The sequence below is a fragment of the Podarcis pityusensis genome, assembly GCF_964106645.2.
Source record: "Podarcis pityusensis genome assembly, chromosome: 5".
NCBI lineage: Eukaryota > Metazoa > Chordata > Lepidosauria > Squamata > Lacertidae > Podarcis > Podarcis pityusensis.
The window spans coordinates 93,328,323-93,341,338 of record NC_138032.1 but is presented as its reverse complement, the minus strand read 5'-3'; the positions used below and the strand labels follow the sequence as shown (position 1 = coordinate 93,341,338).

Here is a 13,016-nt window from a genome sequence, read left to right as displayed (position 1 = left end):
TGTATAAAAGACAGTTTCTCCAATATCAATAATAGGATCCAAACGATCACAAAGCAGGGGGCGAAAGAGACAAAGGGGAAATGTTTAAAAGTACAAAAACTGTATTTTTATACAGTTATAAAACTATAAACTGATGTCTGTTTACAGACCCATTTCCAAGATGGAGATTGCAAATTTTTAAAAGTCCCTGCTAGGAGCTACAGACAGAAGCTTACAAACCTAGGGTCCTGTGTAGCTCATTTTGATGGGAAGGGAGCAGTGTGTTTTTTGGGGGGGGTAACTCAAAGTTACACAGTACCAGATCCCTTTTTTCTTTTAAAAAAGCACTGGTTAGGAAGACAGGTCGTTTATCTGAGTGCCACAGATGTCAAAAGTGAGTTTGGTGGGAACACAAAAGAGCCTTTTCAAGTCGTCACACCCAGATTTTGGAATTCTTTACCTTCGCTGCTCGGCCTCACACCTTTTGATGGCATTCGAGTATCTGCCTGATTTTAATTCTATGTTTTCTGCTGCTTAAAGATATGATGAGGGGCTGTCTTTATTTTGGTTGGTTTCCTTGACTCTGATGTTTACGGTATATTTTAACTGATGTTTTTATAGCCACCTTGAGCAATGTTTTGTTGGAAAGGCAAGATATAAATATTCCAAACAAACAAATAATTGAAATTCCTCTTAATTTTAATAAGGGTTGTTTTCTCCTAATTTCTATGCATACTACCTCACCGTTCTCATGCTTAGAAGGAAGAATATGATTGATTCTGACACAAAATGTAAGTAACAAAAACTAATTTAAAAACATTCCCAAAAGACAGTCCAACATAAAAACTATTATTGGACCCCAATAAGTTATTTCAGTCCCAAAAGGGCACATGCAGGAGAGCCTTGTGAGCTGAGCATTTCTGTCACTATATATCAGAGTGCCTACTAGAGACAAATCTGTGGCTGCAGGTGGCTGCAGAAGAGATAAAACCCATCAATCCAAAAATTTTCATTGGGTTATCAAGGAGCCCTAGAGGGAAAAAAGAAATCAGGAGCCAAGAACAACCTAGATAAAATACTGGGCTCATAGCAAATATTGGAAGGGATCCGATAGAGTGGATTTGAATTTAATTCGTTCCAGGGGTCCGCGTGCACGCCAAAAAATCTGCACCCAGAGGCCTGCTTCTGCGCATGCGCAAGCGGCAAAACCCAGAAGTATACTTCCAGGTTTGCCGCTTTCACAACCCAAAGTTTACGTTACTCGAGGGTAATGTAACCCGAAGGTCTACTGTATACCGTATTTTTCTGTGTATAACATGCCCCCTATTTTTTGGAATGCAACAAAGATTTTTGGGGTAGAAATTGCCCCAAGTTGTTGAGTTTTTTTTTGGGGGGGGAGATTGCCCAGAGTTGTTGAGCTTTTACTGAGGGGATCACCCCCGCCAATCACCAGCATGCCGATGGAAGTTGCATGCTTCGCCGCTGACTATCTCTTGCTGGCTCCTGCCACCAATCACCCGTCCCCCCCCCCCCCTGCTATCCATGTATAAGACGAGCCAGAATTTTTGCCTATTATTTCTAAGGAAAAAATATCGTCTTATGCATGGGAAAATACGGTACCCCAATAGCCTAAGAGGGTTCTCTCTTTTCAGAAGAACACAGCAATTAAGAAGTAATAAATGTGAATTGCAAGAGCACTAAGTCCCCTCTTGGAGCAGAACGTGGCTCCAATATACCATGCCCATTACAATTTGTCTCTGAAGCCATCTGTCCATTCAGGAGAAGGCGTACATGGACCGATATCCATGCTCTTTCTCATCCCCTACCTGAGATGCAGACATATCGGCCTCCACCTGCTGTCTGAACCGATGTAGTTCCAACACGCAGGCTTACATCCTCACAACTAGGCTTTAATAATATTAAGGACTGTTCTGTGTGCCTTAGTAATTTCAGTGGACTTAAGCACACACACAGCCAACTGTGCTGGTATTCTTTGGGGAAATAATCATAGCATAACTATGTATGATAGTGTAGCACAAGATAAAACAATTGGAACTTGCATTCCATTTTTTAATAGGAATATTAACAGTGCTGATATACAGAAGTGCTATTAACTTCCAGTTTTAGGCAGTATATAAAGTCAAAAACTACACAGGCATATTAACAACAGCTGCTACTGCATGTGGGATCAAGTGTTTTCACCGCGCCCGGGGTAAGCGACACTGGTGGGAAGCGCTTAAAATAAGCAGGGCTTACTTGCCACTAATATGAGGGCATCACCAATAAGATTAATTCTGTAACACTCAAGGGCTTATTGCTATAGATAGAAATAAAATCTGCCTTTTATTGAGTGCTCAAAAGTAACCAATAGTATGGGCACACTGTATCCAAATAAAAAAAGCAATAAAAGAAACAGAAAAGAGCAACAACTTTGCAGCAGGAAAAGTTGGATTATATGAATTAATGCACATTTATATGCATGCTTTTTTTTTAGAAAAACACCTTACTTTTTGCATATTTTGTTCTGGTTTTGCTGCTCATGGAAAGAGGTGGGACACTGAAATCTGGAAACGGAAATCTTACTTAGCAAGTCCTCTAGCTTCTGAGATTTTAACAAACATAATTTTTTAAAAAACTACAGATCCAAGAAAGTTTCTGGCTTATTTTTTCATGACAATGCTGAGTTTTCAGAAGCCAAATTATCTCCTCCCCCCGATAATTCAGCGGAATTACAGCCACCATACTAACGCAGTGCAGATCCCCATCCCCAGCTTTCAAAATAAACCTTTGCTCTCCACACTTTCAAGGGGACCACAGAAAATTTGGTGAAACTGCAGGAGGGAGAAGGAGGTTGTACTTTTATTCTTAAATACAGATGGAAGAACTGTATGTTTCCCTTTTTGAAAACTCACTGCACGACCTCTCTGTGGTTCAGGGATTTTCTCACAAAAGATTACCTGCTGGCGGCATTTTCTACACTTTCTGTAATGACTATATGGCCAGGCAACGTCATGTAGTCACACGGTCATTACAGAAGTACAGCCGGGAGGTGATGCTTTGTGCCACAGGGAACGTGTCTGGGGAGTTTCTCAGCATTGTAAAAAGGAAGAAAAAGAGCACTCTGCCACCTCATAAAACTTAAGAATGCCAGCATTGCCCCCACCCCACAAAAAAGCCTTCGAAGTTCTCCCCTCACCCCACTGGCCTCTTTCCAGGGCACTTCTATTTGCCCCCACCCCACTGAACTACTGGAAAAGATTGGAAAGAAAGCTTTGGCACAGCCTTGAGCTAAATGTGCTTCTTGCTTACCACTTCTGATGCTCAAGACCATGTTCAGAACAAAATGGAAGAAGAGTTCCTTCTTCAGATTTCTCTAATTCCACCCACTGCAGCAGAACCCTAAGTACACTGCCAACAAGTTTGAGCTATAGATAAATGCCGTATGAGGGGCAGAAAAAAAATGATCCATCGGCTGCCTGCAGGAAGAACGGTGTGGCAGGATTTGCCCTGCCTTCTTGGCCTGACAGCAGCCACGAAATTAAAAGACGCCTGCTTCTTGGGAGAAAAGCAATGACAAACCTAGACAACATCTTAAAAAGTAGAGACATCACCTTGCCAACAAAGGTCCGTATAGTTAAAGCTATGGTATTCCTACTAGTGATGTATGGAAGTGAAAGCTGGACCATAAAGAAGGCTGATCGCCGAAGAATTGATGCTTTTGAATTATGGTGCTGGAGGAGACTCTTGACAGTCCCATGGACTGCAAGAAGATCAAACCTCTCCATTCTTAAGGAAATCAGCCCTGAATGCTCACTGGAAGGACAGATCGTGAAGCTGAGGCTCCAATACTTTGGCCACCTCATGAGAAGAGAAGACTCCCTGGAAAAGACCCTGATGCTGGGAAAGATGGAGGGCACAAGGAGAAGGGGACGACAGAGGACGAGATGGTTGGACAGTGTTCTCGAAGCTACCAGCATGAGTTTGACCAAACTGCGGGCGGCAGTGGAAGACAGGAGTGCCTGGCGTGCTCTGGTCCAGGGGGTCACGAAGAGTCGGACACGACTAAACGACTAAACAACAACAACAACAACTTGGCCTGAACGTTGTCACTTGCTCTGCTCCCGGATCCGATCAGGGACGATGGCGGCTCTCCAGAGGAGGGACCACTCTCCAAGCCATAACTAGACATAACTACAGGCTAGTCCCCAGTTACACGGGGGTTAAGTTTCAAGGCACCACGTGCGCCAGCAGGAGACGCATAAGCCTGCCCCATTCTGTTCTGCCCTGCCCCCTTCCGGTGTTGAACATAATGCACACGTCAGCGGTCGCACACAAACGGGGTGTTGCCTGTATTCAGATGCATTGAGAGCCAGCGTGGCGTAGTGGTTAAAAGCGGTAGTCTTGTAATCTGGGGAACCGGGTTCGCGTCTCCGCTCCTCCACATGCAGCTGCTGGGTGACCTTGGGCCAGTCACACTTCTCTGAAGTCTCTCAGCCCCACTCACAGAGTGTTTGTTGTGGGGGAGGAAGGAAAAGGAGAATGTTAGCCGCTTTGAGACTCCTTAAAGGGAGTGAAAGGCGGGATATCAAATCCAAACTCTTCTTCATTGCAAGAATGGTAACTTTTAAGAACTGTTGCCTGAGATTCCCTCCCCAACTCCTTTCTTCCCATCTCTTTGATATGTCATTTTTTAAGGCCATTAAGTCTGGCGACAGGGATTGCTGCACTACTGGTTTCTGCAAGCCACTCTAAAGAACAGAGTAGAAATCCTTTAAATTAATAAAAACACAGAGCAGTCCAGAGTTTGCCAATCTTAATTCTCCCGATGCAGATGGTGGGGATAGCTTAGCAGATTGCACACTTGGACAGAGTACATTTCTCCTAGGGGATCTGAGGGTACAGCGTTAGAAACTGAAATAGAAAAGCCAGGAGCTAAATGGCACCTTAAAACCTAAGTTAGGGGCACAACAACTGAATGTCTAGGCGTGCTTCTTTATGACAAGAATACAAAGCTGAAAAGGAATGAACTGCAGCTAAAATGTTATGTTCATTTTTCACATGGTCTAGTCCTTCCCCTGTCCACCCCACTAATATTCTTAAGGGGGTCTCTTCTCCAGTCTTCAGAGACTACAGTAGCTGGAAGTGGGGAGGCAGAAAAAGGGTCCTTCTTTCCTTCCACTCTGCAGTTTTAATCTGAAATCTTAGGCACAGTACAGCACCCAGAGCACAGAAACTGTTCAACTTAATGAAAATCCCTGTTGCAAAATGCGCCTAGAACAATGGGAGTTTTGAACACTGTGAGGGTATGGTCTGAACTCTAGATGGATGATTGCCCAGGAACCATGTGCACGTTACCTTGGATTCAGCCATGACAGAGAAAATTGAAATATAAATGCAAGAAAAGGGGGCAGGGACTATGGGGATAAATGTCCACTTACTGTTGCTGTCCGTGAAGAGCAACTCAAGGATGCTAGTGTCATAGCCATGCAAAAACATCAGGGAGCTGTAACAGTTGAATTTTTTGCTGAATGAAACAGTGTGGAAAAGGACAAACCAGTTTCCTGCGTTGCTCTCTTTCCTCTAAGACATGGGTAGGCAAACTAAGGCCCGGGAGCCGGATGCGACCCAATCGCCTTCTAAATCCGGCCTGTGGACCATCCGGGAATCAGTGTGTTTTTACATGAGTAGAATGTGTCCTTTTATTTAAAATGCATCTCTGGGTTATTTGTGGGGCATAGGAATTCGTTCATTTTTTAAAAAAAATATTCCGGCCCCCCACAATGTCTGAGGGACAGTGGACCGGCCCCCTGCTGACCCCTGTTCTAAGAGCATTTCTTCTCTGTCCTTCATCCAGTCACTCTACTCAGCTGCTTATCCATAGACGCTCTAAAGTATGCTCATATTAAACTCCAGCAGAAACCCATCTCCTTTCCAGTTCTCGGAAATCCTTGGTAACTTTGCTCCTTGCTGCCGAAGGGGCGTCCCCCCCTCCCTCTCCCCGTCTCCCAAATCCATTTCTCACAGAAACTCCTGACCGATTATTTTGCACCATAGTACTGAGAAGCATGACTGCATGTGCATGTGTGACAAAGGAAAAGAAAGCACTTTATGGATGCCAGATGTTTTGTATCACAAGAAAGGACCCCTATTCCAGACCACAGCGCAGTCCATAGAACATAATTGGATACACATTCCCATGGCATCCGCTCTGCCCCCGGCATTCCAAGACCCATTCCCTATTCACAGTATTTTATCAGACACAATGAAGTGACCGTTCCCCAGCTCCGGATAACAACAGTTCGGAGGGAATCCCCGTCTTCACAGACTTCTGTAAGGCAGCCCCTACGATTTGCATGTACAGTCCCACATATGCAGAGTATTCTGGATGTGAAAAGGAGGGGGGAAATGATTGTCTCCCCCCAAAAAAAATTACACTCCAATGCAGCATTCACTATCCAAGGACAAACTATTAATGTGAATAAAAAATTATTTGCACAGAACCCTGGGATATATAGATAAAAAACACCCATTTCTATGGTGGTGCCCTGGATTCTAAATACCCTCCCCTAAAATATTTATCTGACGCCAACCTTGACTCCTTTTCAACACCAGGTAAGACCTGGTCATGTTCCTTAGGGATTTGTGAATTGTTAAGTCTGCAATGCAATAAAATGGCAGTCAGCTCCTCCTTGCTTTAATATTGTTGTTGTTTGTTTTCTGTTGTTTATTTATTGTTGAGAATGAAATTACTGTTTTAAATAAATTCTTGAGCTCAATTTGACATCAGACAAGTTATATATAATTTTAAATAATCAAAACACACAAAATACTGATCATTCAGTGGTAGCAGTTAGCATTTAGTCCGGGTGGAGAATACCTTAGAGACAACTTCCCTTCATCAAACCAGAGCCAGCGCTATAGTTAGGCAAACCAAGGCCACTCACCCAGGGCAGAGGATATTGTGATAGAATTAAAGAGAAGCAAAATGCAAACTATTTGGTTTATTCTTATATTTTTACTAAGGAGGGCATAATGCATGTTATGCTGCAAGCAGTAAAATGTTTTCAGTCCCCACTGCATCAAACAAGGTTCAGCGCAGAGGCTGCTGCCCTCCCAAGAAGCAGGGATTTTCCAACTGGTAGCATCCACTCTGTGGGACTCACTGCCTAAGTCTCACCATGCCTGTTTGCATGGAATAAAGTAGAGTCCTTTTTTTAAATTCCAGAGGACTTCAGGGACACAAAGCTGACTGCTAGATCTTACGACTCTGTTTTGAGCTCTTTAAATTCCCCTCATTATGACAGGCCAGGTTTCTCTGTAGGGAGGACCTGTGCATAATAATAATAATAATGTATTATTTATACCCTGCCCATATGGCTGGGTTTCCCCAACCACTCTGGTCAGCTCCCAACAGATTAATAACAATAAAGCATTAAAAACTTCCCTAAACAGGGCTGCCCTCAGATGTCTTCTAAAAGTCAGATATTTCCTTGACATCTGATGGGAGGGTGTTCCACAGGGCCACCACCGAGAAGGCCCTCTGCCTGGTTCCCTGTAACCTCACTTCTTGGAGGGAGGGAACCGCCAGAAGGCCCTCGGAGCTGGACCTCAGTGTTTGGGCTGGACGATGGGGGTGAAGACCCTCCTTCAGGTATACTGGACCGAGGCCGTTTAGGGCTTTAAAGGTCAGCACCAACACTTTGAATTGTGCTCGGAAATGTCCTGGGAGCCAATGTAGGTCTTTCAGAACTGGTGTTATATGGCCTCGGCGGCCACTTTGTACATTTCGAGGATATCTTGAGAGTATGACAGCCCTCAAGCTGGGAAAAATTGTCGTCAGGGAAAACTTGGCCCTTACCTCAACAGTGTCCCCAAGTGAAGCAATTTACTTTGTGACATAGAAGTGAATAGTAACTTCAGTTGAGATTTCATTGCTGGGGGTTAGACTAGATGGCCAAGGGGTCCTTTCCAACTCTTCCATCACTGCACCTCTATTTGTTTTAAATGAAATTGTCCCTCATGCCCATTTGGCAATTAGCATTGTGTTGCATCCCTCCTAGTCACTGCATGATTCCATGTCATGCGGCAATGGTGACCATAAGCGCTGAAGAAGGGTGATGTGGTTCCACACCTTCTCTCCTTCCCTCGTATAAACACGGGTGACCATGGACACCTGTGCAGGCGGTTCCCTCCACAGGGCATTGTGAAGTTGGTGTCACTACAGCCTCTTCCAGGAACAGCCTCTCCCTTCCCCCTTATATTGCAGTGGCATGAGATACTGAGAACTGGGGCTTGCTCTTGAACTCTGTTCTTCTGGGTCCTCCAAACACACAAACCGTCTCCCGGTGTCTCCATGGCACAGCTTGATATCTGAGAGTCCCGCCTGAGCCTTCTCCAAAGTTCTGCATGGCTATACACACGTCACACATTTTTTAAGTCCTTGCAGTTGCTCGCCTTAGTGCTTACATGCAAGTATCAGAAATAAGGAAGACTGTTTTGAAATTAGGGCTGACCATTTAAACGGCCGGCTGAGAAATGGGGGGGGGGGGGGCGGGAGTCACCTGCTTCCCAGAGCTGCATCTCGCCCTAAAGGCAAAAAGGAACAGCACCAAACAGGTCCATCCAGCTACCACCACCACTCCCATGTTCAAAGGTAACCGTGGCATATTGTTCACACTGCAATCAGCTGCGCAAAAATAGCACCAAAGTAAACAGTCCTACACCAGCTTTTAAAAAGCGAAAACAACATAGCAGGTTGAATATTGCACACGAGTGTGGCTTACAAGTGAGGAAGACATTAAAGCCCTCCAGCTGCTGGGCTGTAACTACTGTACTATCAGCCGCAGTCAGGGGGGAAGGAGGCTGTTTTCCAGCAATGTCTGGGGGACCATGGGCTTCCCTACACTTGCAGGAATGCAATCAACTAAGCTCAGCCTGGATAGTTCAGGTGGTTAGAACATGGTGCTAATAACACCAAGGTTGCAGGTTCAATCCCCAAATGGGACAGCTGTATATTCCTGCATTGCGCTAGAGGATTCTCAGGGTCCCTTCCAACTCTAGGAAAGACTTGTTAATTTTATTATTAACAGAAGTATTTGCATACTACTAACTTACGTAAAATATCACATTCACAGCACATAAAGAAAAAAAACACACAGCACCAACGAAACAGAACAAAAATAATCTTTCAAGAGCTGCATAGTCCCATCAACATAAGAGGTCTTCAAGAGACATGTGAAAGTCAGTAGCCTGCCAAACTTCTGCTGGAAGAGTGCTCCACAACATGGGACCATCAATGCTAACTGCCTGGCTTCCAGTTGAGGCCAGTTGGGCTGCTGTCACATGGGGAACAGCTGGCAGCACCCTTCCAGATAATCGTGGTGATCAATATGGTGCATAAGGGTTTGCCACAGCAGTGAGGCACTGGTCCATGGCTTGCAACCACTCCTGGTTCAGATGTTATGGAGAAACAGACTCCTAAGTCTAGAAAACTCCTAAGGACCATTCCCAGTGGGCTTTATGGCATTGGGGATGAAATGGTGCTTGTGGAACATCATGGCACAAATGCCATGGGGAACACAACACTCCACTAGTCCTCTTGTCTAGATTCAATTGTAAGAACAGAACCACCAGAATGTTGAGCCTTCACCCAGGCAATCCAGGAGAACACCTAGGACCCTCGTACTTATGGGACCGCCTCTCCTGGTATGTCCTGCAGAGGACCCTAAGGTCCATGAATAATAATAGCTTAAAGGTCCCGGGCCCTAAGGAAGCCAGACTATCCTCCACCAGGGCCAGGGCTTTTTCAGTGACGGCTCCAACCTGGTGGAATGCTCTGTCCCACGAGACTAGGGCCCTGTAGGACTTGATCCCCTTCCGCAGGGCCTGTAAGACAGAGCTATTCCATCTGGCCATCAATTTGAATTAGCCTGATCCTCTTTCCCCTTTCCCCTTCCCTTTTCTATGAAGAAACCCTTTCTGGGTCTCCTTGATAGCCCTAGTAGGACCAACTTGGCCAGTTAGCCCTGGTGATCATTTGATGTCTACAGACTGGGTTTTGGTCCCCGTCCCCCCCCCCCAAAAAAATGGCCTCTGAATTTTTGAATTTTATTCATATTGATGCTGCATTTTATGTTGTATTTTATGCTGTTTTATGCTGTTTTTAAGTCGCATTTTAATCAATGTTTTATATTTGCTGTTAGCCGCCCTGAGCCCGGTTTTTAAACCGGGAAGGGCGGGGTTTAAATAAAAAATTATTATTATTACTATTCCATGGTCAAAGGCCATTGAGAGAATGAGAAATAGTTAATAGGTCACAATTCCTCATCCCTCTCTGAATGAAGGACACTCACCAGAGCCACCAAGGCTGATTTAGTCCTGAAACCAATCCTGAACCCAGACTGAAGTGGATCCAGCTATTTAGTGTTATCCAAAAAGTTACCCTGTTCATAGAATTACAGAATCACAGAACTGTAGAGTTGAAAGGGACCTCCAGGGCCATCTAGTCCAACCCTCTGCAATGTCTGCAGTACAATTACAGTTGCATCCTATCTTGAGTCTCTTGATAATGCTATATAGAGATGAAGTGTTGTGAGCCACCGTACGTGTACACACACACACACACACACACACACACACACACCACCTTTCTAGGCAAGAAATCTACTCAAAGCCCACTAGGTCATGAAGGTGAAGTACTAAGTTTGAAAAAATTAATAAAATAAATATAAGTTATTTACTTATACACCACCTCTCAAAACATACTTTCCCAAACTGAAAGAGGACATTTTATAGAACAGTTATTTAAGCAGACCCATTGCACACATGGGCAACAGAGCAACGAAGGGGACAGCCATTTCTAAAGGCTTACAAAGATACAGAGGTGTTAACATCTGCGCCAAGCAGATTACAAGCTTGTGGCATGAGGTCTGAGGCAGTAGAGGGGAACTGGGAGCTGGTGGAGGAATTCAAAAAGGGAAAATGACTAGGTATAAATCGATTAATAGAGTATTAAAGGGAAAAATAAGGTTAGAATCTGTTAAGATAATTAAAGGATAGAAAGCAGAGGAAGATGGAAAGGAATTGCTGAAACAATTAACAGAAGTGGAATACAAAAAGGGAGGTGTGAGGAGGTCATTGAAATAAGTGAATGAAAGATAAGATATTGAAATTGTTTGATGTGTTTTAAACTGTTTTTGTTTTGTTTTGTTTTCTTAGTTGAATGTGTTATGTAGTGTTTTTGTATTGTATTGTATTGTTCTTTTTTTTTTTGGTAGTGTTTAAATTGTTGGAAAAGTAATGAATATTATTTTCAAAAAGGGAAAATGACATGACCATACCCAAAGGCAAGAAAAAATGATCTCAGTTTACAACAGCATTTGTCTGGAGGGAAGAGGAGGCAATGTGGGTGCATGGAAGCTGTTAAAGTAATAAAATGCAGCTTTCAGACAAATGCAACCCCAGACACAATTTCTCTAATGCTGCAAGGCACCCACCCACCCACTCAGCACTCAAATGATGGGCAGCACTAAAGCATTCACAGTAATGAAAAACAATAACGTCCCAAGACAGGGAGAGTGGTTGGGGGTACACCACAAGTATCAGAAGTTCCACTGGTATTTGTTTTAACAAGATGCTGAACTATTTCAATGTGACGAGGGTCAATGGAACATAGCTAAAATTTACAGACTGCATTAATCTGGGACACGTCGTAAACAATAGGGCAATAACCAGAAGAACAACAAGACAAACGGATCAGGGAAGGTTAAAAAAATATGGCTGAAAATCAAACATTCTAGGCTGGAAAAAAATCCAAACAAATACATATGAGAGAAAATAATATAAAACACAACCAGGCAAAATCTGTATGGCGGTATGGCAAAAGAAAAAAAAATGTAGTGGGTAATAGTCGTCCTGGATATGATTCTGGGAAATGAATACTAGAAATGAGTTTCTAATGTGAAAATGGTTTGGAGGAAAAAAACCTCTGGCTCAAACTGTACGTTATGATAAATGCACAGGTGCCATCAGAACTGAAAGTTGCAAATCTATTTACTGTTCAAAGGATCTTAATAGATCTGTTGGGTCTCTGGACCATAATAAAGATTGTTGTTGTTGTAATAGACTTGATCCCTCACAAAGTTCTCCAACATTGCATATTTACCTAACAACATTTTGTCCCTGCTTCTTAGGAATCTCTCAAAGTAGCCTATCATTATATCAATTAAGCAATATTCAAGTGACATAAAATCAAAAGCAACACAATTTAAACATTCTAGAAATATATACTGCTGAACCCGGCCTCTTGTGCAGCTGCTGTTCATTTCAACAAATTTTGCACAGAACAACTTCCAGTGTGCTCAATAGACCATTGCTGATGCACAATAAAGATGGGATATTGTAAGTGCAATGCTTAAATATTGACTTTTATAAATGTAAATTGCAGGCATTTCCTAGAAGAGAAACCAGGAGGAAATGGCTTATAAGGAAAAATTAGATGGTTACTGAATAACTTGGAACCAAAAACGTGGATAACCAGAGAGGAGAACTGTTGCAAAATAGTAAACACCAATGTAGGAAATAAACTGTTTAGGATAACTAGTAAGCTACATGAAGTAACAAGACCACTGTTGATTAAACAAATGCTCATTTATTTCAGCAGTGATAGTGGGTGGAAATCTAACAACAAATGCTGAAATAATTAAGAGTTGCAAAAAAAGAGAGCATTTTTAGTAATAAAGGTAAAGGTAAAGGTACCCCTGCCCGTACGGGCCAGTTGTGTCCGACTCTAGGGTTGTGCGCCCATCTCGCTTAAGAGGCCAGGGGCCAGCGCTGTCCGGAGACACTTCCGGGTCACGTGGCCAGTGTGACGAAGCTGCTCTGGTGAGCCTGCACCAGCGCAGCACACGGAAACGCCGTTTACCTTCCCGCTATAAAGCGGTACCTATTTATCTACTTGCACTTAAGGGTGCTTTCGAACTGCTAGGTGGGCAGGAGCTGGGACCGAACGACGGGAGCTCACCCCGCCGCGGGGATTC

At 43.7% G+C, this 13,016-nt stretch overlaps 1 protein-coding gene across 5 annotated transcripts in view; it reads right to left on the bottom strand.

The window, feature by feature from the left end:
- The window catches only part of NTF3 (neurotrophin 3), a 66,296-nt gene that overhangs the window by 33,051 nt on the left and 20,229 nt on the right, over positions 1-13,016 (bottom strand). The gene's annotated exons all lie outside the window — the stretch shown is intronic.